The sequence below is a fragment of the Oryctolagus cuniculus genome, chromosome 1 (assembly GCF_051225735.1).
Source record: "Oryctolagus cuniculus isolate XC-2025 breed Fujian yellow rabbit chromosome 1, ASM5122573v1, whole genome shotgun sequence".
In the NCBI taxonomy this organism is placed as follows: domain Eukaryota; kingdom Metazoa; phylum Chordata; class Mammalia; order Lagomorpha; family Leporidae; genus Oryctolagus; species Oryctolagus cuniculus.
Window position 1 is genome coordinate 188814058 of NC_142867.1, and position 15150 is coordinate 188829207.

Consider the following 15150-nt stretch of genomic DNA (forward strand, 5'->3'; position numbering starts at 1 on the left):
ACTTTAACTGAGTTTGAAATATCAAGAAAGTTGAAATAGAGAGACTAATGGGGAGACTTGACTTAAATGTATTGAAACCATCCAATGATCAATATTGCAACAAGATATTACTAAATTTCTAGGGCTGCTAATTTTCCTTTTCATTTGGAAAGTGGAGGTTGACAATTTTACCCTAGAGAATTATTATAGACTCTAAATGAACTAAATATGAAAATATCTTTTATATATTCATTAAGTCTAAACAGTGTTAGTTTTCCCTCATTCTCTGCAAAGCATATTGTTTCATATGCATGTTCTGTAAAATGTATTATAATTTAGCTTTTGAGCTAGAATTCAAATAAAACATAATTTGAAATGAAAGTTTCCTGACATGCCCCCATGGATGACAGGTATTTGTTTACTTGGGCATCTGTTTTTGCTTCATTCCTAAATATCTATATTACTCCATATCATAAACGAACACTGTGAGCCAAAACCTTCTTGGCACAATTTGAAAAGTAAATGAACTAATTAGTAAATTTTAAATCGAGTTCAAAGAATAGCATGCTTTTACCTTCCATAGGTGTTGCTGTGAAACACCCATGGAATGCCTACACTCTTTCCTCCTATGCTAGTTGTGCAGAATTTTTGGCCATCAATGAGCATAAGACCAAATAGAACAGGCAGAGAGACTTGTTTCACGCAAAGATACTGAACATATGGAATAAATTGCAAGCTAAGACCATTGGAGCAGATAATATAATTTAGTTTAGCAGCAAAAGAAAAAAAATTCTAAAGGAAGTTGAAGATATCACAAAGGAACTGGAGAGAATTGATGCCAGTGACTCAGAGAGTGTTAGAGAAACCCGGGCAAAGATTTTTTTTTAGTGCTTACATGGCCTCTTCCCCCACCTTTGTCTTAGTATTCTTTATGTCCTTAAGATCTTTTAATTTTTGAGAAATGAATATAACTGTGACTAGCTTAGCAAAAATTGCTGCTGTATACCATAATGCATGCTATAAACCATGCAGGGATCTTAAAGTGCATAATCGGGCTGCAGATGGCACTGTTAATTTCTATTACAGACTGTAAAACCACGAGGGAGACAGTGTTTGCCTCACTGCCTCACTGTTCTACAAGAATGATTTTTGATAGTTTCCCTTACTGCACAGCTTTTCTGCAAAGTGTTTGTCTTTCAGAAAGGCCAAAAGGAACTTAACTAGCTTTTTAAAAATCTGTGCAAAACTGCCAAGCTGCTCTGGGCCCTTGCCCCTGCGGTCCCCAGTTTGTGAGCCTTATTTAGGGAAGGCATAGGTATCTGTTCACCTGGAATAAATGAGCCTTCTTCTGAGCTTTGGGAATTTATGAAAACACCAACTATCTGCATTTGGTTTCATACCAAATGTAGAGCATAATAGGAAATTCTCTCCTTTGAGATTCCTTTGTGGATGGGTAAGTTAAATAAGAATCAGATATTAGGAGAAAATACATACACATATAAAAGCAACAGATTTTGCTTTGTTTTGCAACACAATTCCCTATTCTTCAATGGAATCTTGGATCTAGTTTTACCCAATTGTCTGTTATTGTTTTAGTTCTATAGGTTTCAAACCTCTAAGCCTGATCAAACTTTAACAACTCTAGCCGACTTCTCAAGTTATTGGCAAGGCATTGGCTTTGGAATCAGAAGTCCTGTCTTTGTTCTAAGAGGGATGATTTAATAAGTCTGTGATATTATAATACCCTTACCTTTTCTATGTCTTTGCTATATTTTATCTAAAGTATATGATTTATTGTGGTTTTCTGGGATTAACAAAATAATGCATATGAGAAGGGCCTTTGCTGCAGAGTTTAAGATATCATTTTGCATGCCTGCATACGTGAACACCTGGTTTCACTCCCAGTTCCGCTGATTCAGCTTCCTATTAATGGACTCTCTTGGAAGGCAGCCCATGATGGCACAAGTACTTGGATCCATGCCATGCATGTGGGAGACAGAGATTGAGTTTCTAGCCCCTGGCTTTAGCCTGGCCAAGCCTGACTGTTGGGCAAATTTGGGGAGTTAAAACACCAGATGGAAGATCTCTGTCTCTGTCTTTCAAATAAGAAACGGAAATAAATAAAATTTTTAAATTATGTGTGTAAAGTGCTTGGCTTAATTCAAGGAACATGGTATAACCAAAATTACTTTGACTATTAATCTTCTTTTGTATATTTTGCTTGCTTAAATTACCCTAAGCAAATATGATACACATATTCTAGTGCTTCATTTTCCCTGTAAACATAATCTTATTTAATCTTGATTTATTCCTAGTTTCTTTTTTTTCCCATATACCAAATAAAGAGTCTCATTTAGGGATGCATCATTTTACGCCTTTGCTTCATGTGATGCAAACAAAATCCTTTGTGATTTGCAAAGTATTTACTAAATGGAATTAAAGAATAGAAAGAAGTGTAAAGTGTTGTTAAGACTAAAACATACTAATAGACCAATGGGAAGTATTATGAGAATTATCTATCTTTGCATTTCTTTTTATTGTACTAATGTTCATTCAGACAATTAATGTTATGATGAAGTTTCTGACATGATTCTAAGACACAAATGAGGCAAGTGAATATTATTTCCTGTCAGAAATGTTGTCATTTCCAAGTTGGCTTAGGCAATCTACAAACATCAGTTTTCCTCAAATCAGTCAATGTTCCAGGATTGAACATCTTCACATCATAGGCTCAACAAAGCCAAACTCTTTTGAATAAAGCTCCATTAAAGACCAATACAAAACAATCTCCATAGCTTTGTGCCTCATTTATGGTGACTCAATCTTTTATTTGTCACTAGATAATACTAGTTAATGTTATGAGTACAGATTTTTAAATAATTCAGATTTCTCAAAAAGTAATATTCATATCTTAGACAAGTTTATTTGAAAAAATAATGTTGCAGCCATTCAAAATCTAAAATAACATTGCATGCATTCCAAATCTGCCATTTGTTCTATTATCCATGACTGCATTTTTTAAAAAAATTCAGTCATATTGAGAAGCCACTGCAGTTTTTCCTTTATTGATACCCAAATTCATAATTAACACCTTTAATTGAGTGATTTACTTAATGTACAACAGATACTGTAAAAACAATATGTTTAAAATTTATTCAGTCCCTGCTGAGAAGGCCTCCTCACTTTCTATTTGCTAGTGGCATTTTTTTCTTAATTGACAGGCAGAGTGATAAAGAGAGAAAGACAGAGCAAGCTCCCATCCACTGGTTAACTCCTCTAATACCTGCCAACCACAGGATTTGAGCTGCACCAAAGTCCAGATCCAGAAGCTGAAGCCAGTCTCTCATATGGATGGGAGTGATCCAGTTACTTAAGTCATTGCTTGCTACCTCCTAGAATCTGCATGAGGAAGCTAGAACCAAGACTCAAACTCAGGTACTCTAACATGGGATGAAGGCATCCTAACGAGTATCTTAATAACTAACCAAATTCCCATCCCTTTTGTTGTTTTTCATGGAATACATTCAATCAGATTCATGAAACATGGCACATACTATACACCTGAACTGTGCTGGATGGGGATGGTGGAGATAAAAAATTAACACGATCAAAATAATCTGTGCCTCAAAGACTACATTCTCAAGAGAAGGAAAGAAAAGTTTTTTAAATCATAATTCATGATGGTAAATCATCCATCCAAGGCAGCTTTTTTAAGTTAGAATTTATATCCCATAAAGTTTCCCAGTATAAAATATATAATTCAATAGTATTCAGTATATTCACATAGTTGGGCAAATATAACCATAATATAATTTTAGGACATTTTTACCACTTCCTTTTGATCCCTCCTCCTTATTCTGAGCAATTACTAGTCTTATTTCTCTCTTTATAGATTCCTGTAAGATTCACATTCTTATAAGTGAAATTTTACAATGTATAGAGTTTTGTAAATGGCTATCACCAATCAATATAATATTTTCAGGTTCTTCCATGTTGTGGAATTTATCAATAATTCATCCCTTTAATTATCATTTGCTTCCATTTTATGGATTTGCCAAGTGTTGATACAATAATTTTGAATTTCATAAACCAACCTTATATCAAGAGGTTATATATACATATTGGTATTATCTCTATTTGTTGACTAAGATAGATAATATATTGCCTTAAGTCAGCAAAGTCATGTTAAAGGCAGGTAGAGAGGTATCTTTGTGTTGAGCTAGTTACTAGCTAAGTTATTATCCATAAATGGGAGGTTAGTGGATATATGTTTTTTTATGGAGGGATGTGGTAAAATGGGCTCTGATAGCATTAGCTCATGAGCTTAGATTATAGTAGACATGCAGAAGTAAAAGTAGGGCTTTGGAGCTAGAGGTGAAAATAATGTAATTTAGGCACTGCCACCCAGTTCTCCCCTTGACCATCACCACACACACACACACACACACATGAAAATGCTTAAGAGAACACAAATCTTTATTAGAAAAACTTAAGAGGAAGAAAAATAAAGAACTTACTTGTGTTTGAGTTTCTGCTATAGCAGTACCTTAAACGCTAGGAAGCAAGTAACAAGAATAATTGCATCCTTACACATTCTCTAGACAGAGTCTTGACCCAGATGGTGGGGGACAAATATGCTTACAGATACTTTACGTAATTACAGTGAGCTTGTGCCTAATCCATTCTTCTGGAAAGAATAAACACACAGCATAAGTATATGCAAAGCTGAGCCCTCTCCAAGTAGGCCCAGGAAGCAAAAATCAGCCCTGCCTCTCTGTTATCCAGCTCAGAAGAACCTGAGCTATTCAAGGACTGTTAGATTTGAGAAGCAAACTTCTCCACTCAAAGGGCCATCAGGGCCATTTGGCCATTGAATTAAGTCCTAAAGTTTCAGGAAAGCACAAATACCATCTCTAGCAGGAAGATGATTTTGTAACTCACCCTTAATTTAAGTCTGGCAGTCTTCAGTTCAGAAGGGGGAGACTGCAGGAAGCTGAAGAGAGACTTAGAGAAATGGGCTTCCAGAAACTTACACAGGTGTCTCTGCTCTTAGGGAACTAGGGAGCAAATCTTTGTTTCTAAGCACAAGTTAGGGTTTGCAAGACTGTTATAAAATTTCAACAGGATTTGATTCTGCAAGCCCATAAAGAAATTTTTTTTGACAGGCAGAGAGAAAGGTCTTCCTTTTTCCCGTTGGTTCACCCTCCAATGGCCACCACGGCTGGTGCGCTGCGGCCGGCGCACCGCCCTGATCTGAATCCAGGAGCCAGGTACTTATCCTGGTCTCCCATGCGAGTGCAGGGCCCAAGGACCTGGGCCATCCTCCACTGCACTCCCAGGCCACAACAGAAAGCTGGCCTGGAAGAGGGGCCACCAGGACAGAATCCGGTGCCCCTGCCGGGACTAGAACCCCGTGTGCCGGCACTGAAGGCGGAGGATTAGCCTATTGAGCTGCAGTGCTGGCCTCCCATAAAGAAATTTTAAACCTCAAGGTTTAACACTTCACAGATAAATGTTAATGATTGGTGGATCTAAGGTGGAGAACTGATCTAATTGTAGTTTATGGCAGGTGGATGGGGTAAAGACATAGGAGGAGGTCCTTAGGTTGTTGTAAACTTGCCTGCAGAAGAAAGGTAGTTTTTGAGAGGGCTGTTTTTATAAGAGCATGCTCCCCATGTCTCTCTGTGTCCTGGTTTGTCATGTGATCATCTCTCTGTCATCCTCCAGTCTTTCAGATGCTTAAATCAGTAGGCTCACCCAATCTTGTGTTCTGAATTTCCAAAAGTATAAGCTGAAATAAAACTTCTTGTCTCCTAAATTGTTCCTCTTAAGAATTTTAGTGAAAGTATTGAAAAGCTGACCAAGACAAAAGAAAAAGGAGCAAAATAATGTCAGTTTTAAGGTTTTAAAATGAAAATAGTGTTAGAAGAGTTATAATTTAAGCATTTACTATGTTTCAGGCAAAATTTGAGTTCCTTCATATGTGTTAATGCATATAATCCTTATAACCAATGTATAAGGAAGGTATAATTTTCATTTTATAAATGAAAGTGCTGAATGTGATGAGACAAGGTGATTTGCTCAAGGTTGCATAAACAATTAGCAGCAGGAACAAGACTTAAAGTATAAATCTTCAGTCAACCTCACTGAAAAACAAGGTAAGAAAGAGACAACTGACACTAGGTTAATGTTTTAAAATAAATAGCATTGTTTAATTGCATGTGTTCAACTTACCTGTTGCAAGCAAATCTGTCCTTGAGTTATCATGGTTTTTCTTGACTGTGTAAATTTGTTTAAAAATATTTACAGTAAATTTGATGTTCTTGTATTTCAGAGATTAATATTTAAGTGTGCACACAATATTTCCACTTGAAAAATGATAAGTAGATCCTTTTCTTGAAGCTTATTTCTTAAACTTACTGTAGTGTTTGGAGGCTATACATTTACCAAAGTTCAGAATAGTGTTCTTAGTCTTCAACTTAAATTGTTCTCATGACCCTTCTCTACTCTTTCTAGATTGGGTGTAGAACAAAGTATCATTTACCAATATGTGCCTTTAAAAAAAAGGTTATTTATTTGAAAATCAGATTGACATAGAGGGAGAGACAGAGATAGAAAGAGACAGACCTTCCATCTCCTGGTTCACTCCCCAAATGGACACCACAGCCAGGGCTGGGCCAGACCAAAGCCAGGAGCCAGGTACTCCATCCAGCTCTCTCACTTGGGTGGCAGGGACCCAAGTAGTTGGGCCATCATCCATTACCTTCTCATTCACATTTGTAGGGAGCTGGATTGGAAGCAGAGCAGCCGGGACTTGAACTGGCACTCAGGTATGGGATCAAGTGTTTCAGTTGGCGAAAACCAGGTTCATCAGCAAGTTGCTAGATTGGAAATGGAGGTGCTGGGACCCAAACCTGTGCTCTGATATGGGATGCCAGCACTGCAAGCTGCAGCAGCTGAACCCGCTGAGCCACAATGCCATCCCCCAATATGAGCCTTTAAGTCATTACAGTATACACTCAGCCCAAGAATATGCCCAGGTACCTTTTATCCAAACAATTCTTATAAAGTGTACCTTCCTATATACTCCTCCACCTGTGAGCATCCCATGATTTCAGACACATGGTTTCACTTCTAGGCTATCATGGTCAACATGCACTTAGGATGAGTTAACTAGTTATAGCCTTTGTAAACCTTAAGCATAGAGATACCGTGTCTGCAGTCCTTTCATTTGCAGATCTTTCCATTATAATATCTGCATTATACTCACAGCACATGAAATTCTCAGGGTTCTCAGAATCTTCATTTTCTTCCTGTATCCTCGAGGCTTAACCTCCTTCCTTCCTTCCTCCCTCCCTCCCTCCCTCCTTCCTTTCCTCCTTCCTTCCTTATTTCCTGTTTTGTCTTTCTTGCTGCCCTTCTTTCATCCTCACTTGTTCCCTTCTCTTCTTTCTTTCCTTCATATAACATACAATATTCTGTATTCCAGTCATGGGTTCTCAAATGAATTTCTTACCCTATCTGCCTCTTGGCTTAGAAAAATTTCATACATCTTTTGTATCTCAGCTCTTCTCTGAAGCAATTTAAGTATCTTCAATTTTTATTTAATTTCTAAACAACAATAATATTTTACATTTTTGTATGTACTTTTCTGACTATGCACATTTCTCTTGTTTTTAACCCATGGAAATCAATGTTCTAATTCTTACATATTTTATATTCATCATATTGACTAGAAAAATGTGCTATACGCATTTTCAGTGTACATTCTTTATTAAATAAATGAATGTCATTGAACAGAAATTATGTTTATCAGCATCATCAAAAATACTAGCCCAGATACAGTATATTTTTATAACCAAATGATATGAATGTACATTCTCAATAATATTAGCTTAGCTATTCACATTATATAACAGCAGAAAAGGACTCATTTGCAATCCAAGAAATTAGGCAGAGTATATTTATGAATTCTAAAGAATATGTGAAAATGAGAATGTGGGCTGAAAAATAAAAAGTGAATGATCCTCACCAAGTAACCAGGCAAGGGATTATGAATTAGAATTCTGAACAGCAATGTATTTCCCACATGAATGACAAAGCATTATATTCAATTTTGATCCCCAAATGAGACATAAAATTTACTATTTAGAGTTACAATGTTTCATTTCACAATTGTATGTGCAGCAATTATGTTATGGAAGTTATATATTCCATTTATACACATAGCTCTTGAAGAATAATTGATATTTTTCAGAGTGTTCCTCAAATGCTTCTTAAATAAAATGGTCTTTCTGAGAAAGATAAGCAAAAACTAACGACCCTCCTATTCAGAATATTAACAAAAACAAGTACAAAAAATCCTTTTAAGAGCACCTTGAAGTCCATGCGTTACTGGAATATTTGCTTTTGACAGCAAAGGAGCATATTCAATCATTGCATTCAATAATTTATTAGGACCATATGAACTCCACCATCATGCATGTGGGAAAAGCAAAGGGCACTGTTGCTTTTTAAGCAAAGGGCACTGACAAGATGGAGAACCAACCTATGCAGCTGGCTCCCTTCTTGCAAACAGAATCTAAAGAAGCTATCAATGCAGAGTTGAAGGGTGGATGTGAGAAAAAAACATAAAAAATAAAAGCCACTGAAATGCATAGAGGCTCTTAGGTGCTGGTGTTGGTGGCACTCTGGGTTGGAAGATACACAGGGGGATATGTTAGTCAGCTTGGGCGGCCATAACAAAATCACATACATTTGATGGCTCAAGCAACAGAAATTTATTTTTCATGGTTCTGGAAACATGGGGGTCTGAGATCAAGGTGCTGGCTGATTCAGCTCCTGGCTAAGGCTTTGACCAGGCTTCCACGTTGCCCCCTCTTCACTGTGTGATCACAAGAACGCTTCTTCCTGTGTGTAGAGAGTTAGATGGAGAGCGTGCACGAGCCCCTCCTTATGATATTTTCTTGGGGCAGACTAACTACTTGATCAGAACCCTAGCCTATGACCAAATTTAAGTTAGTTACTTTCTTAAAGCACCTATTTCAAATACAATCACACAGGAATTAGGACTTCAGCATGGAAATTTTGGTGTTTCACAAATACTAAGTCAATAATAGAGAAAGCTTTTGATTTCTGTTCTTACCTCTCTCCCCATTGCATTAGAAACACTGAAGCCTACCCCCTGCAGGAGAAACAGGGATCAGGTCAGCCTGAAGTGTCTGCCAGGTACAATATTCAAATATGTGAACATTTGGCTGAAAACAGAAGCTGATAAAAAAATAACTGAAGATTTTCCAGATGCCCTGAGAAATTTGCTTACTCCTCTAGCTTCTTGCCCTGCAAACTCTGAGCCCTAACTACATTTACAAGAATTTGCCTGTGACCACTCTACAGTTTCACAGATGTTTGAAAAAAAAAAAAAAAACTGCTGCGAGAGCAAGGATGTAACACTGAAGCCACGGAAGGGGTCAATGCCCGAGGAGGATGGACAGTGCTTCGGTGTTGCCCAACGCTCCTGCTCCTCCCAGTCATCTCCTTAAATGGACATGCATGAGGGTAAACTAGAGCTTAACCTTCAACTCTTCCTTAATGTACATCATGAAATGGAAGCTGAATCCACATGCAGAAATACAATTATAAAGATCCGAGGAGGACAAGCCCTGTTAAATAAACAAAAAATAGCAAGCAAAATACGAACAAGAGATACCGCATGTTTCAGAATGATTGATACAGACAGCACAATTTTAAAATAGATTTATTAAGGGACTAGCATTGTAGAGAAGCAATCCAAGCTGCTAAGTTGCTGCCTAAGGTGCTGGCATTTCAAATCAGAGTGACTGTTCAAGTCACAGTTGCTCTGCATCTGATCCAGCTCCCAGATAATGTGCCTGGGAAAGCAGCAGCAGATGGCCCAAGTACTGGGGATCTGCTACCAATGGGGGAGACTCAGATGGAGCTCCTGACTCCTGGCCTCAGGCCTGGTCCAACATTGAGCTTCATGGCCATTTGGGGAGTGAAACAGAGGATGGAAGATATTCTCTCTCTCTCTCTCTCTCTCTCTCTCTGTCTCTCTCTCTCTCTCTCCTCTCTCTGTCTCTCTCTCAAAGAAATAAATAACTCTTACAAATAAATACATAAAATACATAAATATCCTCAAACTGAACAATTTTTTTAAAAATCAGAAATACTCTAAGTACAGTGAGATTTAGAATAAATGGTATCATAATCAATGCAGAGAATGAAATAGTGAAGTGGAAGATTGTATTGAAAGACTTTTTCAGTTGTAAACAATACTTATTTGAAGGTTGAATGATATGGAGGTAGGAAGTAAATTCAAAAAGAATGGAAATTCAGAAGGAGAGGAGCAGTGAAACAATGAAAGAGATTTTTTTTTTTTTTTTTTTTGACAGGCAGAGTGGACAGTGAGAGAGAGAGACAGAGAGAAAGGTCTTCCTTTGCCGTTGGTTCACCCTCCAATGGCTGTGGCGGCCGGCGCGCTGCGGCCAGCGCACGGCGCTGATCCGACGGCAGGAGCCAGGAGCTCATCCTGGTCTCCCATGGGGTGCAGGGCCCAAGCACCTGGGCCATCCTCCACTGCACTCCCTGGCCACAGCAGAGAGCTGGCCTGGAAGAGGGGCAACCGGGACAGAATCCGGCGCCCTGACCGGGACTAGCACCCGGTGTGCCGGCGCCGCTAGGTGGAGGATTAGCCTAGTGAGCCGCGGCGCCGGCACACCGGGTGCTAGTCCCGGTCAGGGCGCCGGATTCTGTCCCGGTTGCCCCTCTTCCAGGCCAGCTCTCTGCTGTGGCCAGGGAGTGCAGTGGAGGATGGCCCAGGTGCTTGGGTCCTGCATCCCATGGGAGACCAGGATGAGCTCCTGGCTCCTGCCGTCGGATCAGCGCCGTGCGCTGGCCGCAGCGCGCCGGCCGCCACAGCCATTGGAGGGTGAACCAACGGCAAAGGAAGACCTTTCTCTCTGTCTCTCTCTCTCACTGTCCACTCTGCCTGTCAAAAAAAAAAAAAAAAAAAAAAAAAAAGCATTATGTTTCACCTATGATGCATTTAAACCAAGAAGGGGAAAAAATAATAAAAAAAACATGATGAAATATAAACATGCCTGCAGTAAGGAAGGGATGTTCATAGCACCAAAGTTACTCCAATACGTTGATACATATTAAACACACTGACATGGAAAACTGAAGCCAGGACTTTGCATCCACCAGCGTGCTTGTCAGGAAGCCTTTCTTAATTAAAAAAAAAAAAAAAAAAAATACCTGGACCACTACAAGAATCCAAATTCAACCAAGTTACACTCAAAAGATATTTTGACCAAATAAATCACTGTATGATATTCATTTGTAATGCACAAACCATAGGCAAATAAGTGGTTTCTCAGTGGTTACATGCTCCAACATTTCTGTGATGAGTATTAATTGAAACCACACAATGACCCATGTAGTGAAAGCCCATCAACATCATATGAGAGACATACTTTGTGATTAGCAGTAGCTAAAATGCAGAAAAGATGCATCTTGTCAATTTTAAATTACAGTAACTCAGAATGTTTTCTCCAGCATTCATATAAGAAATAGAAATAGACAATCATTAACTGGAGGCATAGGTGTAGCATTTTATTTGAAATTATTTCAATAATGGGTCACACGTAATGTAATGACTAATACAGAGTTAGACTAAACATTAATTACTCTAGATATACTTTTATTAAAATGTGAATTACATGCTTAGAGGTAATATCTTGTTACTTATTTCCTCATTTGATTAGATCCCAAGTTATATAGGTAGGGGGGTAGATAGATAGATAGAGAGGTAGATCTCAGTTTAAAATGATATACAAATGCTGAGGCACCAAAGAAGAGTCTCTTAGAGAGTCGAAAGTTCATCTTCTTGGTTCACCAATGCTTTGAACAATACTTCAGCTCCTGGTAAGTGTCAATAAACATTCCTTCAATGAATACTTGCAAATATATGAATTAATGGTGGGTAAATAATAAATGTGGTGAAGCCATCAGTTTTATGCTCATGCTTCTAAAGAATTTTAATAATTCTAAGAAATTTAAAATCTAATCAGCATATATTTACTGAGTACTGACTATGTGCTGAATATTTACACAAGCCAAGTTTGCTATTTGTTTTTATTGTCTGTTTACATAGTAGTCAGGAAAATAGAATAACCAGAGATGATGCAATTTCAAATATTTCTGTGTTATAAATGATATGTTGATAAATACACAGTTGCCAAATAATCTACAGATGATCGCAAAGTATTCCACATGAATTTCTTCTAATAGCCATATGAACAGGTTGTATAAAGGAAAGATTTAAACAGAATAGAGCTGTGCCTACTTTGTATGATGATGTCCAAGGCCATTGGAATGCATTTTTGAAAGTAAAATACGTAAGGAGAAATTTTACAAGGGACTTCTGATCCCGGTTTGAATATTAAAAAAAGTATCTATTAAGGAAAAAAAATTACAAAATGCAGAAATTGAAGTAGATCAACCACCATTAAAAATCAAATGCTAATTACTTTTTTTTTTAAGTCTACTACCTAAATAGGGGCTGAAAAACTAAACTAATTGGTTAAAAATCCCTCAAAAGCCAGTATGGTTTCATTGATACCAAGTTCCAAAAGAAATAAAACTGATTTAACATTCATATATCCCAATGTTCATTCATTATTCAACAAATAAGGATTCCTAAATGTTCCCTATCAGGGCAGATTATTGCTAGTAATTTCTCACACCAAAGCTCTGCCTAACCAGCCTCACACCACCAAACTACTCACTCTCTCTCTCCCTCTCTGCCTTTCAAATAAAATTTCAAAGCTTTTGTATTTGAATATTCAAATGCAACTTGATATGAGAAAACTGAAAATATTTACAGTGGGACAGTGTTAGATAGATTCCTTAATTCCAGTTAAAGTAAAACTTTTAATCTTAATCTAATAAAATCTTAAGAATGAATATATAGTAAAATTTATTTAAAGACTTTAATATACATTTATACATTTTTCTTTTCTTTTAACTTTTATTTAATAAATATAAATTTCCAAAATACAGCTTCTGGATTACCGTGGCTTCTTCCCCCCCCATAACTTCCCTCCCACCCGCAACCCTCTCATCTCCCACTCCCTCTCCCATTCCATTCACATCAAGATTAATTTTCAATTATCTTTATATACAGAAGATCAATTTAGTATATATTAAGTAAAGATTTCTTTCTCTGAAAAGAGGAGAAAACTTCCACTTTGACTATGGCCTTGTTTAAATAAGATCAGAGATGGCGAACTCAAAAGGCTTCCATAACCTTAGCAGCTCATGACAAGAGCCTAGGGTGATTACTGACACCATAAACAAGAGTGTCAATTTGTTAAGTCAACAACAGGAGTCACTGTGTAATTACTCCCCATGTAGGATCTCTGTCTTTAACGTGTTGTACAATGTGAATTAATGCTATAACTAGTACTCAAACAGTACTTTACACTGTGTTTCTGTGTGGGTGCAGATTATTGAAATCTTTACATTTATACATTTTTAAAAATGAATTTCTCTAAATGTCTTTGACAGAGTCCACAGTGCTCACCATTATACCATGGAACCCAATTCTAAATGTCTTTGTATTTGTTTGATTCAAATATTAAATCTAAAAATTCTTTAAAGAACTTTAAAGGATAATTAAAGGCCAGTGCTGCGGCTCACTTGGCTAATCCTCTGCCTGCAGTGCTGGCACCCCGGGTTCTAGTACTTGTTGGGGGACCAGATTCTGTCCTGGTCACTCCTCTTCCAGTCCAGCTCTCTGCTGTGGCCCGGAAGTGCAGTGGAGGATGGCCCTTAGTGCTTGGGCCCTGCACCTGCATGGGAGACCAGGAGGAAGCACCTGGCTCCTGGCTTCGGATCGGTGCCGCCCACCGGCTGCAGCGGCCATTGGGGGGTGAATCAACAGAAAGGAGGACCTTTCTCTCTCTCACTGTCCACTCTGCCTGTCAAAAAAAAAGATAATTAAAAAAGCATTTAAGTATATCGCCAATTGTTATGCAAGTTTGATTAATGAAATTGTTGGACATCAATTTCAACTGCAGAAAAAGCACACACATAAGAAAAGAAAACATTTTAAAGTATAGGAACAACATCTATATACAATGTGTATGTCACCAATGGTATGAATATACTGTTTCTTTATAGATGCCTAGCTCTTTAAAGAAAACATAACTAGTTTGGATAATGCATTCTCATGCATCAGAGAATAATATGAAATGCAAATATGCTAAAGGAAAGTCAAACACAAAGAACAGTCATTTTGGATAAAACCCAAATATAATAGTGCACATCAAACACAACCTGAATCTGCAGTTTGGCTTGACTTTTGGGACAGCCTAATATCAAACCCTACATTAAAAAGCTTTATATTAAAGAGCTAATTGCTATGATCTAACTCTAAATAACAAAGACAAATATCTGCTGAAATATGCATTGAGTTTCTTGAAATTTGGGTATTAAAAATAAAAACATGCTGAGATGAATATTTAACAAGATGGGCATGTTCAAGGGAGAAAAATGTAATAGAGAAAATGAAAAGTGATCTAGCTAAGTACAATTAATTTAAGAGAGAATACTTAAGATGGCATTTCTCAAAAGTAGGTCCATTTCACGTATGTATCACAAATACCTTGGGATCTCTTAAAATGCTTATTCTTGGTTTAAACACATGACATACTGAATCATAATTTATATTCTAAGAAAATATTTAGCTTAAAAGAATCTAGTACTTTCCACAATAAAATTAAAAATAAGAATGTGAACTTAAATACTGAATACTAAATGTTATATTTTAAAAAATGAAATAAGACTTAATGGCTGGATTAATTTCAAGTCCAACTTTTCAAGGCTGCTGTGTAGATGATACTCTGTACTTTGTATTCTATTGTATCAGCAGGCATAAAAAACTGATTTTTCTGATATTTGTGATTGATAAGTAGCTTAGACATAACCAACTCATTATAACTTATCTGCCAACAATTAGGTAGTTGTACTAATACCTATTAAAGATTACTGTATACATGCATTACTTCTTCAGCAATAAAACCATTAAAAAGTTTTAACAAATAAATAAATAGATCTGGGAGGTGTCCACACCTGAAATTTGTCAGT